This window comes from Fukomys damarensis, unplaced genomic scaffold, assembly GCF_012274545.1.
Source record: "Fukomys damarensis isolate Sample0158 unplaced genomic scaffold, DMR_v1.0_HiC HiC_scaffold_33, whole genome shotgun sequence".
NCBI lineage: Eukaryota > Metazoa > Chordata > Mammalia > Rodentia > Bathyergidae > Fukomys > Fukomys damarensis.
Genome location: NW_022900945.1, coordinates 42,608,876 through 42,632,835, shown reverse-complemented (window position 1 = coordinate 42,632,835; position 23,960 = coordinate 42,608,876). Strand labels below are relative to the sequence as shown.

The following is a 23,960-nucleotide window of genomic DNA, read 5'->3' as shown; positions in this document are numbered from 1 at the left end:
CTCCAGAACGCGCACGCACGCAGCACGCCGGCCCCGCCTCCAGCTCCGCCCCCCCGCCCCTCCTAGTCGCGGTGGGGAGGTTTCGGCCCCGCCTTCCGCGTGCGTTCGAAGTCAGTTTAAAGGAGCCGCGAGAGACAAGGTGAGGAGGGCGGAGAGTTGTACTGCAGAGGGATTTCCAACTAGTTCTGCAGAGTGTAGTGTGGGGAAGAGGGAGGGTAAAAGATTTCGGCGGAATAAAATTGCGAGGGACCGAAACATGCTCTGAGTACTAATTGAGCACCTAATATGTGCTTGGCACTGTTCCAGACACAGGAGGTAAAGCCATAGAGAAGCCAAGGCCCTTGTGAAGTTTGCATTCTAATGTAGGGAGAGGGGGAGACAAAATAGTTGCAAGGTGGTGATAGTGGTGAGAAAAATAAAGCAGGGGACGGAGTGGATTTAGAGCTGGTCAGACAGTGCCTCTCAGAGACCTTTGTGCACATACACGCATGGTAGGAAAGAAGGAGCCTAGCGAATCCTAGCAAATGGAAGAGAAGAGCAGCCTTTCTAGATTGAGAGAAAAATCAGCCATAACTGCATAGGTGCGAAGATGCTTGCAGAAAGAACTGGAGTCCAGTACAGCGGAGCAGAATCAGCAAGCCAAAAAGTGGGAGTAGTTAGGCCCAGAAGGGTGGGCAAGCAGCCAGAGCCTGTGGAGCCTTTGGGCCATTATAAGAACGACAGGAAGCCCCGGGAGGGTGAGCCCAGGAATGACTACATCTGATTCACATTTTAAGTTAATCTTGCTATGTATGTGAAATACCGATGAGGAAGGAAAAAAGGCATCCGAGGAGACCATAAAGGAGGCAGTTTATGTTACCTTGGAGTAGGATGACCCCAGAGTATTCCGAAAGGAAAGAGTCATTTTGTTTTATATTTTATTTTAGTTCTCTTTAGATACATTTTGATTGGAATGAATTTGGCCTGGGAGAACAGTGTGAAGTAAGGTCATGGATGGTTCTGCGATTCAGGGCCTGGATTAGTTGACTGGATTAGTGGTGGTGCATTTAATGAGATGGAGAACATTCAAGAAGGGGCAAATTTGGAGTGTGGGAAATCAAGAGTTTTCTGTTTAAAGTGCCTCCTAAACATCTAAGTAGAGATGTTGAGTAAATAATTGTATGTATGAATTCGGAGATATAAATTTGGGGTTCATTGGCACAAGCTTTTAAGGGTCAGGTTTACACAGAATCGCTCAGACAGGAAAGGACCAAGAGGCACCCCAGTACTTGGAGGTTTAGGAGAAGAGCCAGGTATAGTTGCATGGGCCTGTAATCTTTGCACTCTGGGAGGCTAAGGGGCTAAGGCAGGAGGATAGGGAGTTTGGGCCCAGCCTGGGCAACCTAGAGACTTAGGGGGGGTCTTGTCTCAAAATGAAACAAACATTTAAAAAGGGCTGGGGCCAGGCTTGGTGGCACAAGCCTGTAATCCCAGCATTCAGGAGGCTGAGGTGGGAGGATCGCTGTGAGTTGGAGACCAGCCCAGGCTACATGGTGAGTTCCAGGGCAGTCTCAACTACATAGTGAGACTCTGTCTCAACAACGAAAGGAAAAAAAAAAAATGGCTGGGGATGTAGCTAAATGTGAAAGTCCTGGATTCAGTCCCCAGTATGGGGTGGGGGCACAGAGAGATGTTAGGAGATGAGGGGGAATTAGGAAGGAGGGAGTGATCAGTCTGACCAGATAATCATATGGGTAGAGTTTTTTTCTTTTTATTTGTTTGGGGGTTTTGCTGTTTTGTGTTTTGCAATGCGGAGCGTTGAATTCAGGGCTTTGCACCTGCTAGGCAAGCATTCTGCTACTAAGCCACATCCCCAACTAAGGATTGAGGATGGAAAGCTGAATTAGGCCAGATAAAGGTTGCTAATGACCTTGATGAAAATTCTTGCAGAGGAGCCATGGGGAAGAAAGTGTGATCAGGGTGTGTTAGGACAATAGAGGAGAGGAAGAGAAAGCTCTTGAGCTTTGCTGTGAAGAGCAGCTGAGAAATGAGCAGCATTTAGAAGGGTATCGCGGTCAAAGGAGGGTATTTTAAAATGGGAGATGCTTCTTCATGTTGGTATGCTGGAATCAGCTTTAGAGAGATAAAGCTGATGACACAGAAGACAACAGCAGACAAGTGGAAAAAGATTATCCGTAAGTAGCTAAGAAGCAGTAGGGCCTAGCAAAGAGTGGGGGGTGGACCTTGGACGAGAGCAAGGGCAATCCATTCACAGAATGTTTCTTCAGGGAACCCACATTATCTTGGTGTAGCTGCAGGTGGATCAGGCTGTACATTTAATGATGGCATGGTCAGACCACAGCAGAGCAAGGGAGCAGGGGGACCTGAAGTTTAGCAGTTGTTTTGCCACGAGGCATTTGCTTCCTGGAACTACTTCAGCCTGGAGGAAGGGTCACTATTCTAATTGCTCTACCTGAGATGTGGTAGCTTTCAGTAGTTTGGCACCCAGCGCGCACGCGCACACACACACACACACACACACACACACACACACACACACACACACACACTGGGCATGCACCTTTTCACAGTTCACACCAAGCGCTATATGTGATTGCTGCCCCACAGGATTTGATGAGGTAAGGTCTGGTCTGTGTGCATTCCTTGACTCTGTATAATGCAAAACTGTGGATGGGGAGGGGATTGTTGGATAGTTAAAGAGCTACAAGAAGCTAAGAAATAGTCCTTTTGAAGAATGGAAGAATGACTAGCAAAGCACAGTATGGACAATGCTGAAGGCCCTCTTGAGTTGGTGGTCATGTATTTTGTTACCACTTAGCTAGGTGGTATGATTCCCTTCCGGCCACTTACCATCGTGTGGGACAGTCGGATTTGATCTGGAATAGGTTTTGTGATGAAAGTCAGTGAGGGCCTTGGGGTATTATTAGATAAGGGCATGAGTACAGTGAAAGATCTTGGAATTTAAGCTAAGAGTAGAACATAAAAAGAGGTAGCCCCTGTAGGAAGGAATGATTCCAAAATGAAGAAGCAATCAAATAAGTGAGGGCAAGGGGACTTTCCAAGGATTGAGCATGGAGAAGTGAGGTGGTTAGGGGAGCAGAGTACCAGTATCTGTGAGGGAATAAAGGGTTCCAGCTGGCACTAAGGAATAGGGAAAGAGCAAAGCCTTTAGGATACTTCCCTCGTGGCACTGTCCTGGAGAGGCTGAGGAACCAGATTGCCCACTTGTAACCTTCTGGGAGCTGCACAGACTGGGGAGCCGGGTGAGCACAGAAGGGGATAAGCCGGTCAATACTGCGTGTGCTCTTTTACAGGCTCTGGGAGAGCCACTGAGTGCTTGGCTTCCCTCCCCCCCATGGATACACGATCATTTGTGTACAGGCTGTATATCTCATCTGGTGTTTGACAGAAGCTAACTTAATGTAATGGCTGTTCCTTCTGCCCCTCCTCTCCAGCTCCATTACCTCTCCCCTGAGTCAAGCGTTGATCCCTGTCTGGATTTTTGCTGTAGTCCCTGATTCAGTAGTCTCCTGTTTAGTTGCTTTCATTCCAATTCCTCACATGCTCTTGACAGAACCATCTTCCTAAGCAGTGGCCAGATCATGATTATCCTTTTTTAGAAGCTATCAGTAGTTCCTCATAATATTAAGTTCAACTACTCAATCTCACACTTGCTCAATTGTTTGTCTCCAGCCCAATTTCCAGCTTTACTTTTCACTAAAACAAACATATACAGCAAACTGCTTGCTGTAATTTCTGACAACACATTAAATTATCTCTGCCGGCCGCAGAAACCTCCCGTCTCTTCTACTAGACCCCAAATCTGTTGAAACCCTTGAATCCTGTCATATACAAAAGTGTGGTGGGGTTGCTGGGGCTTTAGCTCAGTGGTTCCACTGCCTGCCTCACGAACTGAAGGACACAAGTTCGATCCCTGGCACCAAAAAAAACAAAGTCTGACGGGGCCAGGGATTTAGCTCAGTGGTGCTGTTGCCACCTGTCTCACAAGTGCAGGGTCCTGAGTTTGATCTCCAGTGCCAAAACAACAACAACAACAACAACACAAAGGTGTGTTGGAAAACTACGGTGAATGTTTAAGTTTTTTAAAAAATGCATTACAATAAAAGACACGATGCCATTAATCCCCCTCAAAACGATTCCCCTTGCTTTGAGCTTATGTATGCGTCATTCTTGCCACTCTCTGAAGGCATTTCGGAATTGCTCTTTCACGAGTGTCTTTAGTTACACTGTTGTGGCTGCCTCAGTGTCCCGAATTGATTCACAGCATTTACCTTTCACGGTCATTTTGACTTCTGTGAAAGAGCCATAATGATTTTGTGAGGATACCTTTGAGCTGGATGATACTTGGCAGCAACATTTTTGATCACACTTCATAAAGATGATCATGACAGAGAACTTCCAGAACTGGTTCGGAAGGTGGCAAGAAAGATAAATTCAAAGTGAGGGGGGAGTATTTTGAGGGGGATTAATGACATATTTATTGTAATTTCTAAAAGCTTAAACACTCATTGTATATTTTGCTCTTACATTGTATTACAGCTCCTACCTGGAGCCTTGTTAGAATTCTCCCTTAGTGCCGGGGATCTAGCTCAGTGGTTCCGGTGCCTGCCTCGCAAGTGCAAGGATCTGAGTTTGACCCCCGGTACCAAAAAAATTCCCCCTTCTCTCAAGTTCCATGTTTCTGTTTGTACCATGCTTGTGGAGCATGTGCTGCCTTGTGGTATATTTTGTATATTTATTTTATTCCTGTTACTAAATATTACTTCTCACAGGTCACTGCATTATAATTACCTTCAGAGAGCATGTCTTTATCCTATTTGCCATTATGAAATTATTTCATGTTATTACTGCCTGAAAATTTCTTCCCAATGCTTCCCAAACTTGGAATACTTTTATGATTCTGTTATTACTTGTAATCCTAGAGAGCATGGGGTATGCTTGGACCTGACAAAACCAGTAGAGCTACTTCCAGGATCAATTCATGGAATGGTCTTTCAGAAGCATTCTGATGATGATATAAATCAAAACAAAGAGCCTAACATCTAATACATATTTAGAAAAAGTATTTTTAGAACTTGAACGCTTAAAAATCTATAGCACAAGAGTAGAATTACATACTCTGTACTCTGCCATACCTAATGCACTTTTTCTGTTGGTGCAGTGGATTTTAAGAATTTGAGGAACAGATACAATATTTTAAACAAAAAATGTGGTTCACACATACAGGACCTTATTCACATTTATTCAACAAGCCATAACAGGCTTGCTACCTACCAAGATATTATACTTAGAGGATACAAAGGGAGGGAAGATATAGTACCTGCCTTTAAGAAGGACATGTTAAAAAAAAAGTATGACCTAGTGTTGATACGCCATTTTGCAGTTAAAAAAAAAAGATTCCATACTATCTTCATTTACTCCTACAAATAATGCTATTAAATAGGTCTATGGGCCTCATTTTGAAGAGGGGAAAACTTATTCAGAGGGATTAAATGAATTGTACAGAAGGCCTTCACATGTTACCTGGACCACTGGATATCAAAACATTGGTTGAATTAAAATGCAAGTTCCTTGAAGGCAGGTACTTGATTGACCTATTTTATCCATAACTATAGGCTCAGTAAATATTCAGGAAAGTGTGTGAGTGTGTGTGTGTGTGTGTGTGTGTGTGTGTGTGTGTGTGTAGAAAAAGAATATAAAGCAGTCATCTAATCCACTCGTTATTTGTATATTTTAATTATATGCTGAGCTGATGTTATCTGTAGTAACACCAATCAAAATGTAGTCAATAGTTTGTTGCTGGTTCAAAAATTGTTTTTTACTAGTGGATCTTGAGATAAGTACAGAAAATGAGTAAGCAGTTAGAACCATTTTTTGGCAACTCAGCATTTTTTTGATTTCAAAGCAGGTGGTCAGTGGACTTGCCTAGTTGAACCTGAGAACAGACCAGTTCAGGCGTTGTCCAACTTGTGCAGTAATTAAGTATTTAGTGCCTAAATGAAATGACATAGGTTTAAATGCAGATCCTGCCACTTACCAACTGCCTGGGTACATTGGTTACCCTCTTGCAGCCTCAATGATCTTATCTACAATATGTAGTTTCAAAAACAGGTACCAAAAAAAAAAAAGTACAAAATTTTATAGGGTTTTGGTTGAAAACTAAGAGAGATTTTAGGCAGTTAGACAGCCGCCCTCAAGGAGCCAACACAGCAAGGAGCCAGTATGGAGGACAATCAGAACACATTCACTGAAGGCGGGAATTGTAAAAGGAGAGAAACTACTATACCCTTGTGCTTTTCCTGGGGATAAAAAGCAGTAACTGATATTCTAAACAGGAATCAATCATGTGGGTGGGGAGCCAAGGTCTTAGCCCAGCCTTTCCAGGAAATATCCCTGACCCCCACCCTTACTGAAAATCCTTGCATATGCTTGCTATGATACTTGCTCCCCCATTTGACCCCCATTTAATCAATATTGCCTGGGTGACTGTACTTGTAATCTGATTGGTTGATCATAGTTTTGCCACACCTCATTCCCACCTTGTAATTTTCCACTGGGTCTTACAGTTTTGTCCCACTTTGTACCCGCCTCACCACATGGCTTTGCTGTATAAAACATCTTTGAAAAGTGGGGTGAGTGGATAACCCACTTTCTGGTCCCCCTTCTGTCTCTCTTAGACAGAAACTTTCTTTTCCTCAATAAATTTTTCCTACTCTTAAAAAAAATGAGGGCCGGGGATTTAGCTCAGCAGTTTGGTGGCCCGCCTCACAAGCGCAAGGACCCCAGTTCGATCCCCAGTACCTAAAAAAAAAAAAAAAAAAAAAAAAAGAGAGAGAGAGATTGGACATAAAGGACATACAATGCTTTTTATAGAAACTGCCACATAATTATGACACATTTTATGTTGTAATAAATATTATTTTATTCGGGGATCATAAAAATTCATGCTGTTGGAAATTTTTAAAAATCTTCACAATGGAGATAATTTTACAAATATCCAGGCTCATAAGTAAACACTTTAGAGTTATGCACGTTATTAAAAAAAATACAGAGTAGCTAATTCCAAAGTCTTTCATACTGTATTTGTTTTTTACTGCATGGTGTGATCTGAGGGACAATATATTTGGCTTCTAGGTGGCGGTTAAAAGCAGTTTCTGTTTCTACAATGCAGGTTATCTGGGTGGTGCAAGGCAGTCAGGCAAGTGCATGGTGTGCATTGCATTAATGCTACAGTAGAGCCGGGGAGTAGCTCAGTGGCAGAGCGTGTATTTGAGCCCCAGCCCTCCAAGTGCAGTGGTTTGTTTGGTGGCATATATGGTGCCTATTTATATGTTTTGTGCTAAGCTCTAGCTTGTTTATCCTTTGCCATTTCCTTCTACGAACCTTGTCATCTGGAAGGTAGCAGCTATTCATCTGTGCAGCTCTGCAACTGCTAAAAAGAGTCAAAGATCCCTGCAGTAAAGAGGTCAGGTAATGGTGAGCACCATGAAGGCTGGACACAGCTGGCCATGGAAGAGACTGCATGGTGTAGGCAGGGGGCCAGAAATGTGCCAAGAGTAAGCAAAGTCTTTTCTTATCAGGGGACACAAGCTTGCACTGAGACACACTATCAGGAAGAAGGCTGTCACCAGAACAACCAGCCTTCAATAAATGGAGGGAAAATGTATCCAAGAGGGCTTGTCCCAGCTCTGCGGATGTGAATTAATATTATTTATTCTGTAACAAAATTCAAGCAGATATAAACTGCTAATTAAGCAATCCCAATATATAGATATCTGAGTTTGTAGAAGGCAGACTACTGTGATTATTTTTGCTGGATTTAACAAATAAAAATACTCCTTGTTTATTAGATGAAAGTCAGGAACCGAAGACAGCTCCTGAATGAGGTTTTGTCCATCTTTTTGGCGGGGGTGGGGGTGGGGTCTCAGGCCTTTTCACTTGTGAGGCAGGCGCTAGAACCACTGAGCCAAATCCCCAGCTGAATGAGGTTTTGTTACGCTGGTATTTACTATAGTGGGTTTCTGTACTCTACAGATTATTTAAGAACCACCAAGTTGTACAGAGAATTCTAGATCTTCTATACAGAGTTATATATTAGCACAAAGTTGAACATCAGACAAGAAGAAATGGGATTGGAATCTATAAATCTGGCTCTCCACTGATACAAATCACCTATACTTCTCAATATTTGTTGCCTCAATTTTGTGTGTGTTTTTGTTTTCTTTTGTTTTTTGGTACTGGGGATCAAACTCAAAACCTTGAGTTTATAAGGCAGGAAGTGGAAACACTAAGCTAAATTCCCAGCCCCGTTCCCTCATTTTTAAGTTGCAAATACTAATAATATCTACCTTAAAGATTAAGGATTGAGTTAAATGAGATATTATAAGGAACAATAAAATACTGGGTAAAAGTAAGCACTCAAGAAGTGCTTACTGTGTATTCATTAGAAAGAAAGCCACATGCCAGAGCAGTCTTAAAGAAAGATTCAAGCCTGAGTTTTATGCTACTTTATATGGCTGTGCTAAAACCTCTTACTTTGTCCATATCTGCTCCTGGATGAGAACCAGCAACTTCCAAACAATGATACAACCTAAGGGGAATGCAAGGAAGGACTCCATCCATTTCCCCCATTCTCCCCTCCCAACCCGTGCGTGTGTTCTCTCTCTCTCTCTCTCTCTCTCTCTCTCTGTGTGTGTGTGTGTAAATGAGCTAGGGCAGGAGTAGTAGTTGGAGAGAGGAAAATCCAGAAAAGGCCTTGGTGACGTTCTTTTCCTTTCAATAACTTGTTAAGCTAGGTACCAAACTTTGTGCTTAAAAAATATTAGTTTTAGCCCAGAAAATAGAAAACACATTTCCAGCAAATTTACAGTATTAATTTTGAGCTAAAGGAGCAAACCCTAAATTCAAACCAGATTCAGAAATTATGACCTCAATTTTTCCAGGTTTTCCATTGATTAAGCTTGTTATAGATTGACTAGAGGTAGAATGAAAGAGGGGGAAACTAGGAGGAAAAAAAATAGAATTCACAAGAATACTTAAATGCAGCGAATGAAGTTTCCCGTGTTTGCATTTGCTACTAATAAATGAGACTGAAGCATGGCAGTGCAATTGTTTCTGAGGAGCCCAGAGTGAGTGTGAGGCCTTGCCGAGGCGATTACCAAGGGATTCGGTCATTTTTGGCTGGAGAGCCATAACAAATGCAGTTTTTCAGGGCTATACAGGGATGATGGCAAACTAGAGAGTGAAGCTGTGGTTGTAGAGTGAGGTAGATGGGAGATTATTTTGGAAGTCCATTAATAAAAAATTTTATGTTGCATATTAACCATGTGCTCCATAGGTGATATGTTCAGAGGATACAGGGATACATAAAGCAGAATCCTGGCACTGTAGCTTAGGGGAAAGTAGCTTACCAGTCTAGATGAAGATAGAAGAGAAAGATCGAGGGAGGGCTCTGTAACCAGAGGGTGAAGAAATCTTGAATAGTATAACATTTGATTTTTAAAAAGTAAGAGGTGTTAATATGCACCAAAAAAAATTTAAAAATACATTTTCTTTACATTTAGGGCTGTGTTCTAAAAGAGAATAGAGATAGAATCTGCAATCCAAAAGGAGGAGTCTTAACAAAAATAAATAAAATGAATGAATGAAGTGTCAGGTGATTGAAACCTCGCCTGGGCTTTGAACATGGTCAAACACATTTCCAGTCCTTCCCGGGCCTCCTGCACCGTGGGGTGTCTGGTGTGAAGGAAAAAAAACACCAGGGCTTGTGCATCTCTTGACAGACATCTGAAATAGATCACGATCCTGCTGGGAGTTTGACGGTTTCTCAGCATCCCTCTTTTCACCCCCCCAGAACTGTAATTGCCAAAATAGACAGATTATCACAATTCCAGCCTAGGCAAAAATCTCACTAATGCTCACTTGCTGACTTTAATGAGTTCCAGAGCCAATTTGTGATCTTACAATCAGCTCAGGTTTATCACTGGAAAAAAAAAAAAGCCTGTAAGTCTGGTGTGGGAGGTCAGCTCAGCAGAACAGAGCCGTTGAGGCATTGATATGAAAATGAATTCAAATGAATTCTTGTGGGCATTGTAAGGCCTTGCAATTCCCTAATAGCACGAAGCTTAAAAATGTTACCTGTTGGTTGTCTGATGAGCTGACCAATACCTGTCTTGCAAACTACTCTCAAGAATCCTTTTTGTTCTCACTTCAAATTTCACAGCTTCCTCTACTCTGCCTAAAAAGGAAAACTCACATCTTTGAGCTGTTACAATAAAACTATTGGCAGCCTGTAAAGTGAGAACAGAGCTTTGCCTTACTTTATCATACCACACAGATGTATTATATATCAGGGTAATAATAACATCACTGGGCCTCGCTGCTTGATGATCTCTGCTTTGCTTCAGTAGGAGTGTGCAGGAGGGAGCTGGGAGGGCCCTGAAGACTCCCTGTATGGCACCAAGTGCTGCCGCGCACGCTCCTGGCTCAGTGCCACAAGATGATGCCATACTACTGGGCCACGCGATGCCAAGATGTGTTGAAGAGCAGGTGAGATGCAGTATTCTGACAGAACACACTGGAAGCCATTTGCCAGGTCTGTGAGAAGAGTGTTTCCACAGCTGTTCATCACCAGAGGAATGAGCATTCCCTGGTTACCTTCTTACAAAGATCACCCAACTTGAAATATGATGAGAACCAGTTTTAGAACCATAGAGGTGAGTGATTCCTTTCAGGGGCATTTTACCTCACACTTAAAAAGACATCTGTGACTGTGGAAGTTAAATCTATTCTGAGAGCAATTCTGAGGAACAGTGAACAAAACATAGGGTTAAAGACCAAGAGTTGCTTTCAGTGCCATCTCATGCTTCTGGACAGCTTTGCTGTGTCTTCATCATGGTTTCCAAGCCCCAGGTGTCTGATCAACCTTGGCGACACTACTCTGAGGGGCTCAGGCAGTGAGATTGCCCATGGTGACAGCAGTGACACCCTTCCAAGGGCAGCGTCCATCAGAGGTGCCCTCCTGCTGCTCAGCTCTCGCTGGAAGCCTCACATTAGAGTTTGTAATTTTTAGAATAATGAGAACTTAATGGGGATTTTTTTATTTCCTCTTACCAGCCAACACTTGCATATTTGCTGCCCAGCTGCACTGCCTGCACAAGCTGCATTCAGAGCAATCAGAAACTGTGGCCCAAGAGGCTGTAGACTTGACCTGAGAAAGGCACCATCCAGGCCTGTTGCCCAGTTTTCTTTGCTCCTAAGTGAAGACTTTGACCTAAAGTATGTTTGAACATCTGACCATTTGGGTGACCACTTTGAACCCTTTCTTCACCTATCAAGCTTTTAGAGAGAAACATTTTTTAACCAAGTGAACTAATCAATGAATTCTAAGCATTTTTGGTGTTCAGAAGCTTAGGCTTTTGCTGTTCCTTTCCATCTCACACTTCATAAAGATGAGGAATTCTGTTTGCATATAAATCAGTCACTTGGCTGTCTTAAAACAGAGATTCAAGCCAAGCATTTGCCTGTATTCCCAGCACTAGGAAGGCTGATGCAGGAGGATTGTCACGTTTTGAGGCCAGCCTAGGCTATGTAGTGAGTTCAAGGTCAGTTTGAATTACATAGCGAGACCCTGTCTCAAAACACTAAGAAACAAAAACAAAAACAAAATACGGTTTTTCACTCTTTAAGCTTAGTACCAAGGCCAAAATGATTAGAATATTATGTATGATTAATTCCTCACAGGAAGCAAAGAACCCCAACAAACATATTTTGAGATCATAATAATTTTGAGTTTTGTTAAATTTCCATTGTCCCTGTCTTCTGCAAAATCTTTAATTTTCCTCCAATCAATATGTATGCCATTTTTGCATTGACATATGGCAATCTATGGGGTAAATTGATGTTTGGGGATTTTTAACCTGCCAAAATGATTGGCAATACATTAACTTGTGAAAATCACCATTCTTGGTAGACCAACCGTGCCTAACACTTTACAGGATAAAAGATTGGGTTTGGGTTGCCTCTTCCTCTGTTGGTTATTAGTTGTTAGGAACGCTCAGGAAAATCCTGAATCTTGGAAATGTCCTGAGTCCTGTGGTCACTAAATGCTACCTTCCTGGCAAGATACCACACCAGTCTTCTGACTGAGTTGAAAAGAGTATTATCACTATCTACTTGAGCTCTGGCAGTAGGTCTTGATCTCACAACGGATCCCAAAGCAACCAACCAGTAGAAAAGCCAGGGAGGCAGAGTGGTGTCCAAGTTACAGAAAAGGAGATAAATAGGGCTCCAGGTGTCCTCAAAGCGTCAACAAGGCCAGATACTTGGAGGCGCATTGGAAGCACACTGCCCATCACTTTAGATGGAGGGCCCATGACTGCTTTAAATAAGTAGCTGATTTGAGGATAAATTTCTAAGAAAGAGAATTTACTCTTCATTTACTTGGGGGTTTTCGGTAGGTTGTTGCAAAAGGAAAAAAGGAACTGAAAATAGAAGGTGGGAAGTGGGTAGAAACTGTGTAGCACTGTCAAAAAAATCTAAACCAAAATTGCCAGGGGTAGGAACTTATTCTTAATTATTTTGATGATTGTAATTACTTTATTTTAAGGATATATAAGCTGTACTGTGGACATCCTGCCATTGGAAGTTAATTTCCAGTACAACCAGAGTGTAATAGGACCTCCCAAGAGGAATCCTTGTAAGAACATGGCTGTCAGTAGAACACTGAGAAGTGGGAACGAGGCAGGGCTTTAGTCTTAGAAGAAACAGTCACCAAACTTCAAAGCACGCAGTGTGACCGACAGTGCCGAGAAGGGCTCAGGGCACAGGAACCCGGCTTATCAGTCCTTCTGATGTTGACAGACGGGCAGGTTCTGCACAGCCTTCATCAGTCTGTAGGTGCTGACTGTGTGGGCGAAGAACTCAGTCCTCAGCCCTCCCTTGCATACCCACTTCCTCCTGTTCACACTTCTCATCAAAGCAGCCAAGGCCCACTCCAGCCCCCATGGCATCTCATAGAGGAGGTTCGGAGTGGCAGATTTCTTTTTTTCTCTTATTTTGTACTGGACATGAAACCCAGGGCCTTTGCACTGAGCTACATGCCAGCCCTTTTTATTTTTCTTTTTCAAGAAAAACATTGATTGGTACATTTTAGATGTACATGATAATAACGCTCACTATAGGGAATTTTTACCTGTATTTGATATATCCTGCCTCTTCTTTTCCCCCTCCTTATGCACAAAAGCTCTGTTTCCATTTCTCCCTTCTACTTTTACTTTTTCTTGTCCCTTCCTTCCTTTCTCCCTCCCCCAACCCTTGTTCCCCTTCCCATTGGAACCTTTTCTTTCCATTTCCCAGTATCTATTATACATTTTGGTCCTTATATCCACTTTCATTTTCACACACCAGGGAAATAATGTGGTATTTAAATATGTGTGTCTATTTATTTCACTTAAGGGTATGGTCTCAAGGTGCATCCATTTAGCTATAAATGTCTCAAGCTCATTCTTCTTATGCCAGAGTAGTACTCCATTGCATTAAAAAAAAAAAAACAAAAAAAACCCCACATCTTCTTTATCCATGGAATGGCAGATTTCAAGTGACTGTTGAAGACTTTTCCTTTTTTTTTGTTCTTGAAGTTTGGGTCTGGAGGCAAAGAATAATGCCTCAAAAGCCAATGAACATCTACATTTCCAGAATAAGTTTGAAATGAAGCTCACTTGAAAATGGAACCAGAGATGAATACGACTTTCAACATTCAAGTTGAGCAGGATCTCATAGAATTAAAGTCCTATAAATTTTACTTGTTGTGCTAAAAAAGAGGAGGTGGTAAAAATAAAGCAAAATAAAACCTACATAGTACTCCCCTTAGTTAGCATAGTTACAAAGAAGAATCTAAAAGATGTTCACTATTTAAAAAATAATAATTCTGAGTATTTCTACAGCGAGAAGTGAGGTTTGTATTCCACCATAGTTATTTATGCCCTAAACTTGGAGGCAGGCAGGAGAAAATATTTTGTGGAAGAAGAAGTAAAATAACCCAACATTCTCTATTTGGACAAAATTAAAGTTTAGTCTATAAGCTAAAGGATGCTTTAGCTTGTTCTGTTGATGCTTCACTGTACCCCAGCACACCTTACTGATTGCCTCAGCTCTTTGTAATTTAGGCACCTTTCATCTCAGAGTATGTACACAGTAAATACTAATTAATGTTCATAGCATTCTGAGATTGGTCAAGTCATTCACACTTACAGTGATGACAGGTTGGGCAGTAGGTAGCAATTTCCCTTTGTTGTCATTACCCTTCCCACATGCTAGGCAACTAAAGCATGAAAGGACAGAGGCACGATGTTGGCCTCAATGTTCCGGACCAAATCAGTGGCGTGCCAGGAAGCAAACCTTCAGCACTGCTGTCATCTCTGGGAAGTGGCTTTTTGATTCAGCGGCGGTACTTTCCAGTGTCAGCACTTGTGTGTGTCAGCAGCTGAGACTCCCACGTCCTCAGCCTCTGCTTCATCTCAGGAAAGCTCTCTGGTGGTTGAAGAGCAGGGGGTAGCAGGGCGAGGCCGCAGTGAGTTTGAAGTTTGGTTGCTTGAATAGAAATCTAAGGGGGCCAAAGAAGGTCTCCATGACAGTGAATTAATGTAATGAGAGGCAGACTGGTGACTCAGCTTTGTCTTTATGATTCTGAAAGGGACCTGGCAGAATACACAGTCTTCCTTGATAAGGAAGGGGCATAAAATTCTGGCCAAGCCTGATCCCACATCTCACCAGTCCTGCCCTCTCCTGTGTTAGACACAACACTTCAGCTTTGGAAGGGGCCTTTTTGGGGTTGGTTTTCTTAAAGCATTATTCTCATCTTCAGCAGAGATAGACAGAACACTCATTCCTAGATTGATGGGGTAGCTGAATAATTCAGAGCCAAATGGATTTTGATCATTTTTAAGTTCAAGAAGGATGGACATTGTTCACTAGGTAGAGAAGCTTAGACCAGTAGGTTGCTTCTCCCATCTTCTTCATGATCTCTTGCTTCAGAAAAGTCGGAAAAAATAAACCCACACACCATTTGAGGAATGTCCCCTCCTGGGTGTAGTCTATGTATCTTCGGAAGAAAGGAGGAAATAAAAAGAGAGACCTGATATTTACTGACTGTGAACTCTGTTTATTAAAGAACAGCACTTATATAAATAGTTGTATTTGATCCTCTAAAATAAGACCCCACTATGTAGGCATTATTACACCCATGTGGTTTGTTGTTGTTATTTTGTTTTTGCAGTACTGGGAAATTGAACCTTGCGCCTCACATATTCTAGTCAAGTGCTCTGCCACTGAGCTGCATCTCCAGTCATATTTTATTTTTTAAATATCTTTTATCTTGAGATAAGATCTTGGTAAATTGCTCAGGCTGATCTTGAACTTGCAATCCTCCTGCCTCAGCCTACCTACTATCTGAGATTACAAGACATACATTACCACACGTGGCATTATCTCCCCACCTCAACACTCATTTAAAAAAATTAGAGAAGAGTCTTAAGGATTCAAGATTGGCTTCAAACTCATGATCCTCCAGATTCAGCTTTCTAGCTGCTGGGATTACAAGTGTGTGTTACCATCTCCAGTGGGGTTATTTCTATACTTGGAAAAGACTCTATTCTCATTTTCCATTTCTAAAGAAAGAGCAACCTTTTGCAACATTGAATGCTAAATCTCTTTCCCCAAATATGTGTTACTCTGCAAGATAAATCTATCAACTTCTCAGCTCTTTATTACTAGCTCTGTTCCTCTCCTTCTATGCTGGTTTCAGCATCTTCCTCTCGTGTTGGGAGTGAGGGGTGACTGGAGAGAACAGGGAATTACCGCCCTTTGGTGTGGCCACTGCTCTGGACACCTAGAGGCACTAGAGAGCGGCTGCAGTTCCAGCTCTTGGGCACAGAAGATCCCACTGTCACCATAAGCCTCACTAGAGAGGGGCAGGTGATTTGCCCACACTGAACACTGTGGTCGAGGTTGGTGGACATTTTTATACTGTCTAAAAATAAGCATGTGGACCTCAATGGGGAAAGACCAGGCCTGTAGAGAAGGTCTTGGGGATCTCACTGTACTGTTATAGGGGGGAGGGAGAGATTCCGCGTCACCTTTGTAATTTGATTTTGACTGCTGAAACTCACATCTGCCTAGCCTTTGTGTGTGCACTACAGTTGCAGAATTACTCATTCCACTCAAATGTAAAGGAAATATAGCTTCTTTTTTTCTCTAAATCACTCTGATGTCCCTTGTGAGACCTCGTGTGTTGCATACCAAGAGGTAAAAAAACTAATTTTAGCTCCATTGGTCATTGCTCCTTTCATAGTCTGATTCAGCTATTGAAGTGGTGTCTTTAGACCGAGGTCTTTGTCTTTCAGATTCCGTGACTCTTCCACTTGCTTCTTCCTAAATGCTACCCGCTGGTCTGAGCCCAAGTCCCCTGGTTGCTTCCCCTAGGGTTCTGCCCTCCTAAACACGGTGATGTGGGTCCCCCAACACAGTGGTCTCCTGAATGCAGCAAGAGCTGTCCTGCCCTTGATGTTCATTAATTTATTTTATTCTGTGGGCAAATACCAGAATGGGGAGGCCAGAAGACGAAGGGCCCCCAGCTTTGCATGTAGCTGTCCTCTACATCTGCCAGCACCGGCTGGAAGAGGTGTCCTTCTGGCCTCTGTCACAGCCAGAGAAATGTTCTCTGGACACTAAGGCGAAAATATAGAACCAGAAATTTCATTCTTGAACTTTGAAAAAAGTATAGAATATCCAGTCTGTTTTCAGAAACAGTCCTGACCTACTGAGGTGTGATGGTTCCGATGCAGCTTCTAGGATGTGAGCTGGGACTGGAAGCACTTAGGCATTGAGGTGCTGTGTCCCCACCATAAACCAAGGTGGGCTTGGAATGGGTGAAGGGGGTGTATGCAGTAGAAGGTGCTTTGAAGTACTCCTTAAGGGATGGCGTCGTGCTTAACATCTTGGGCTCTGGATCCAGATTCACCTCTGCCATTTCCTTGTGATGTGGACAGATTTACTTATATGTAAACTCAGTTTCTTCATCCTTAAAATGAGCTAATTCCAATATACCTTATAGGGTAGTTACAAAGTTTAAATCTGTATGGTCTCCTCTACCCCAAGTGCTATGGGTTGAACCTAGGGCCTCATGCATGCTAGGCAAATGCTCTGCCACTGGGTTATATCCCCCAAAGTTTAACGTATATTAAGAACTTAGATTTTTGCCTGTCTGAAAGTAAGTACTGAGCGCATGTAAGCTATACATTCTGAACATGAATACCATTAGATTTCAAGCCTTAGAAACATCTTATGTAAGATTATAGGAGAAAGAGCATGAATTTTCCAATTAAAGTATATAATCTTAAGCAGGTTGTATATCCACCATGAGCTTTGGTCTGAAAAAAATGAGAATAGCACATAGCAGAAGTTCAGTAAGAATCCATGGACCGATTCCAGCGAACCCCCAAAGCTGGGGCACAAAGCCACATACTTCCCGTCAGGTGTCCCTGGTCAGAGGATGGTTTCTGCCCATCCACCAGCCACTTCAGATGTCTAGGTGTGTGTTTTCTCCTTTTTTTTTTTTTAATTAAAATACTCCTTGGTCTGTTAGAGGCATTTGTGTCTGCTTTATTCACACAACTCAACCCACACTTGGAGAGCAATGTGTTTGCATAAATACTAGCAGATGAATTTTTTAAATATCACTTTTTCTTTTCTGGCACTCTGTGAGGGAAATGAGCAAATATAAACAGAGGAGTATCACACTAGAAATACAACAGATGGGATTTGGCTGGGGATCCGGCCTTTCCTGGAGTTTAGGCATTTGGGAGATGTAGGATTATGACAAAATCCAGTTGTAATGTTCTTGCTTTTTATTTCTCAGGCAAGATATTAATTGCTTAAAGATGGGGCTTAATGCACACTTTCAGCCCAAATTTTCCCCTTGGGAAACAAGCAAGATGCTGCAAACACATTCTTTAGAAGGAATTATCTGCCTAAGCCTAGCATAAATCCAGTTTGATTGAGGAATCAAGAAGAGAGAAGGAGAAAGTTTATCTTCACTCCATGATGCAAAGGCAGTGGAAAAATCTCTCTTTATTTCTTATTTCAAAGAGCTTGATAATTATGACCAAGAGTTTATTGTGGATATTTTAAATATGGAAACTGCTTACTTATATTCCCTGACTTATCTTGACTTGGGCCAATTCAATCCAGATTACATATCCTGAGAAATACATTCATATGGGGGGAATTGATCATAAGCCACCCCTAACTCCAGCCCACGCATTTGGCCCTGATATTACTTTTATTCATTCATTTGTTCACCAGATCTTACTGAACATCTATGCTGTAGACAGAAAGTCTATTCCCCCCCCTCATTCATATGTTGAGAACTAATCCCCACTGTGATGGAGTGTGGAGTTGTGGCCATTGGAAGTGACTAGGTCCTGAGGGTAGTCTCAGTGCTCTTATAGAGACCCTAGAGAGCTTCCTTGTCCTTTCCCACATGAGGCCAATTAGAGATTGCCATCTACCATCCAGGATGTGGATTGGCCTGAGACACTGATTCTTCTGGCACCTTGATCCTGGGTTTGATCTACAAGAAACAAATTTCTGTTGTTAATGAGTCATTCTGTCTATAGAGTGTTCTGTTACAGCAGCCCACATGGCCTAAAACAATATATGATAAGAAAGGGAATATAACAATGGAGACAAACATGGTCCTGACATAACAAATCTCAGATCCAATGGGAAAAGACATTTACATTATGATATACTCATTCACTAAAAAGTGAAGTAGAAACCATTTTCTTTCTATTTCCATAACCATAATATGCTCCCAAGATCTAGGCTTGGAGAAAATGGGAGGTAGAAGCTGTTCTGTGACCTCATTTTCACTTTATTTTATTTATTTATTTTATTTTTTGCAGTGCTGGTGATCAAACCTAGTGCCACATGCCCCCTTGGCTATTGCTCTGACACTAACCCACAACCCCCAGACTTACCCCAGAAAATGGCCTCTTCATTGCCAGAACTTCTGTGCAACTTTTAAGAACTCCATGGATGAGTTCGTCCATAGTTGACTTGGCTGACCCCTCATCTTCATGAGATGATTTTAAGACCCTTCAAAGGAATACAACAAATGATCCTGCTTGTAATTAGCTGACATCTGGATCATAGAGAGAGACTCATCTTTGATCAATATTATTAACTCATTTTACTGCAAGAATGCTTATCTATTAAGCTTAATGAGGAAGTTAAGCACAATGCAGTGTAAGGACCACAAGCTTTGAAGTCAGCTCTACCATCTCATCTTGGTTCCAATGTTCATTAGCCACGTACCCTTGGGTGATTTTTTTTTTTCTCTTTTCTACTCTTGTCTCATATGTAAAATGGTGAAAAGAGCACTTAATTCTGGATTGCTGAGATTTTTACATGATATAAGCCCTAAAAAATGTTTAGGAGTACATTCTCCTCTGTCATACTCAGGACCTGTATTCTGTATGACACGGGACTTGTCTTTGAGAGAAAATAACACTTGTTCAAAATACATAATGTCACCTATATAACACTGTATCTTGGCAAATGAAGAATTATATCCATGGCTGACTCTGCCTATCCTGACTGGTGCCAACTCTGTCTGCTAATTGCAGTTTGAAATATATCCCTCCAGCAATGTCCAACCTAGAAGCCCAAAATAAATCAGAAAAAAAGACAATATGAAGTTTTACATTTAAAAAGCCACATTATCCATGTTCTTGGTTTTACTATTCTTTTTACTCACTGAAAAAATTATCTTTTTTTTCAGGGTGCTTGAAAATGTTGAGCTGAAGTTGGAATTTGGGGGTCACATTTAATAGGGAATGACACAGGCTGGTGACATTGCTTCAGGTAATTTTTTATATGCTCCAATACCCCTGTACCAGATCCTCCTATAACTCAAGAGGGACTAGATTTCCTTGGGAGTCCTGCAGAGTCCTCTGCACCCTGCAGGCCACTAAGCCAGATACTGGTAGGATTTGTCACAAGGCTGAATATTGAGGCTGATGCAAAACATCTCCAAATTTAATACATTAATTACTTATAATTTGAAAAGCTAGAAACAAATTCAGTATCCAAAACATAAGGGTAGTTAACTCTGTGAATTATTAGGCAACTACTAATAGTTATGGTTGTCTGATTTTCTTATATGATAATAAGGAAAATTGATAAGATATATTTAGCAAGAAGCAGCATACATGATTCTATGTATACAGAATTAGTGTAATAAGAGTTAGAATAAATGTAGCCTATCAAAGGACAGGAAGGAAACACCTTGGATAGGTTAAGATGTGAGGGGTGGAACTATGGCTAATTTTTGGTTTCTGTTTTTATTTTTATAACAAGCGTATACTGTTTAGACAATCTGAAAAAGCATTTTGAAATAAAAGCTTCTGAGGCCAAGAATATGGATTTTCCTGAGATGATTTTCACAAATTACTTCCAAAGAGAACTTCGAGTTATTCACCGGTAGACTTAGCCAAGGGAAGTTGAAGTACAACAGGGGCAGCTCTTTTAAGGAACTTAGTGAAGACCAGAAAGTTTGCCTTTTATCGTCTTGGGACTGGTCTTTCTTTATAGGGGCAATACTTGTTTTCTTTCTTGCTACCAAAGTCACGTTTGTCTGACGCCTTCCCACTTCCTCTGGATATCAAGCTTTGCTCTTTCCAAGTCAAGGCATCTGGTTTTATACTTATGCGGGATAGGGGTGGGAGAGCTGCAGGAGGCTGGCACCAACCCCCACTACAGGATCAAGTGAAGCGGAACAAGACTGGTGGCTAAAAAATCCAAATCAACTGATTTTGTTTTCCTCTGTTTTTAAATTAGTCCCCAAACTTCCTGGTTTTGATCTAAAAGAGAACTAGACAGCTTGTGATCAAATCCTGCCATCCTCATGGTCTGAGACAGGCTATCTCAGGGGACATTTTGTGTTCTTTTAAACCCAAAAGATTCCCCTAGTCGTCATATCACATTAACAGTCCCGCATTCATCTTAGCCCTGTTCCTTGCACATGTGCTTTTTCTTTTTGGTCTCTTGTTGTGATAGTTTAACAGACTTAAAAAAAAAAGGCTGTGGGTACCTAGACAGATCTTCATGAAGTCAGACCATTAGACATGTACCGAGGACTCAGCTTAATCTACTCCCCTTTTCTCTTAGAAATGTGTAAAAAAGAGACATATCCTAGCTGTCAGGACAAAAAGTCAGTAGGCTCTAACAAAGCTGGTGCTGATCAGGAAGCATCCCAAGATCTCTCAGCTGAACCACCGTGGTAGTTGGTTGCCCATCATGGTGGCCATCCCAACTCCACTGCTATACTTAAAGTTAGGGCTTTAGGGGAATGATGCATAGTAAAAAAATCTCAACAAATGGAGGCCCTGGAACAGAATCATTGCAGGTCCCTGATTAGTCACTTCGTAGCAACTTGAACAAAGAATTCCCAGCGCAGTTCTCCTAACTTCTAAACAGAAGAGGATAGCAGTTAGGTGACTTGGCCAGCTGAGTTTTGCTAGACAACCCAGTGTTAGCAATCCCTGAGGGAACTGGGCTTAGCTTGAGTCAGGCAGGGTGTGAGGCCCTGGAACAGAATCATTGCAGGTCCCTGATTAGTCACTTCGTAGCAACTTGAACAAAGAATTCCCAGCGCAGTTCTCCTAACTTCTAAACAGAAGAGGATAGCAGTTAGGTGACTTGGCCAGCTGAGTTTTGCTAGACAACCCAGTGTTAGCAATCCCTGAGGGAACTGGGCTTAGCTTGAGTCAGGCAGGGTGTGACGAGCCACAACGCTGATCTCACCTTCGCAAGCCAACCAAGTTTCCCGCCCCCTCCGCCCACTCAGCCTGCTGTCAGCAGCCTCTGCCAACTTGTTCATTTTGTTTCTATTTTTTTCCCCTCTTTCTATCCCTGGGCAGCCACTGCTTTTGCTATTTACCCCCGAACACACCCTCAGATCATCAGAGCTCTGCCGTGGAAGTGTGGTGACTCATCTGATGCTTAGGTATTTTGGGTTCCTTACTCTTCAGCCACTTTACCGAGAAGAGCCACGCAGAGTCAAAACAGAGAGGAGAGGAAATCGGGGTGTGCAGATGGGAGGGGTGGGGCACAAATCCAAGGGCTGCTATGGCGAAGTTCAGCAGAGGGGCTGTTGTCGAAGCTAGGACTCCGAGAACAAGGGCCATTCCAAAAGCAACAACAGGAAGGAAATGGGGGTTTGAGTAAACTTCATTGAGAGGTCTGGACACACTGTGCAGAGTTCTCCCACCGCAGAGCTGTTTGTGCAGAAATCCAGAAGAATCATCATTGCTCTTTGGGAATGTTTTTGAGTAACCACGCCCAAGCTGTGCTGACTCTGCCAAAGCAAGGTGAAGGATGCAGTTGCAGGCTTGCAAACTACAGTCCGCTTATTACCCTAAACTCCAAGCCCCTCCCCCTAAATATACATGTGCCTTTGGCTCAGTTACCTGGATTCTCTCTGTGGACGGGCTGCTGTTCTGAGCAGACAGATTCGCTCATGCTGCGGACAGTAGACAGTAGACACCATGCGTGACAGATCCCCCGTAAGCTTTGTGGTTGTGTACGTATGAGAGGCTTCAGCATATTACGTTTAGAAATTAATTTTCCTTATATTGTTCTCCCCAATACAGCGCAGTGTGTGATGCTTCTATTTGCACTGTAACCCTGCTTTCTAGTTCCAGTCCCCTCGGAGAGAGTATTGCATTACTATTTGTGACATTTGCCATTCATTTATAGTTTGGAATTTGCAAGATTAGCCTGCTGAGACTGTTCATTCTTTGCTAATTATGCATTATGTAATACAATAAATACTCCCCTAAAACCATTTTGGAGCCAACCCTGCAGGTCCAGAGCTGGGTTATGGAACAGAGCCCAAAGTTTTTATTCTAGAATGGGACTCTGAACTCTGAATTCTGAGATAAATGAGTTGATGAGAATGATTCATGATGAATTTCATGACTGCTGAGTTTGGACTGTTAATTTTTTTTTAAACAGAGTCTCACTATGCAATTTAGGCTGGCCTTGACTTTACTATGTAGCCCAGGCTGGCCTCGAACTCTTGGCGATCCTCCTGCCTCAGCTTTCTGAGTGCTGGGATTACAGGCGTGTGCCACCACACCAGGCTGTGACTTTCTCTTTTTGCAGTATGGTGTGATCAACGAGTAAGGGATACCCTACCAGCTATCATATGCAAACCATTTTACAGATAACAGTAAGAATAAACAAGGTGTTTAACTAAAGCTGTGTATTAGGGTGATTGAACAGAAAAGTAGAAGGACCCAGTGACATCTTGCACCACTCTCAGTCCGGGCAGTAGTCACCATCACATAGGTCACATTGTTTGATCAATTAGAAATAAATAACACTAAACATGTAAACAATCTTAAACACCCCTAAATGATTTTAAGACTAAGTCATAATTGACAGGTAAGACAACAAATCATAACTAAAATTTTAAAAAATCGAGATCCAAATAACAAATGAAATGTAATTCAAAACTTCTGCAGAAGAATTTACTGGCAAATTCATAGACCTTTTAAAATGCTTCTTTAAAAAAAGGAGAAACTGGGTGTGGTGGTGTATATACATAATCCCAGCACTTGGGAGGCTGAGGCAGGAGGATCTCTGCTAGTTCAAGGTCAGCCTGGGCTGCATAGTGAGTTCAAACCTAGCTTGAACTACATAAAACAAAACACACACACACACACACACACACACACACACAAGTAAATAAATAAGGAGAAATACTAGAAATCAATTGCCAAGTGTCCAACTCAAGATATGTACTAGATAAAGGAATAATAGCATACACAAAAAAGCAGAAGAAATAATAAGTAGCAAAAATTAAAATCATAACA

The 23,960-nt window shown here is 42.1% G+C and overlaps 1 long non-coding RNA gene across 1 annotated transcript; it reads left to right on the top strand.

Annotated features, from left to right (window-relative positions):
* The first annotated feature begins 68 nt into the window (after nucleotides 1–68).
* On the top strand, nucleotides 69–22,560 carry LOC104849550. The gene is made up of 4 exons (XR_776783.2): nucleotides 69–139; nucleotides 10,431–10,569; nucleotides 19,862–19,944; nucleotides 22,002–22,560. It is a non-coding gene; the product is annotated as an uncharacterized LOC104849550 (long non-coding RNA).
* Nucleotides 22,561–23,960: the final 1,400 nt, after the last annotated feature.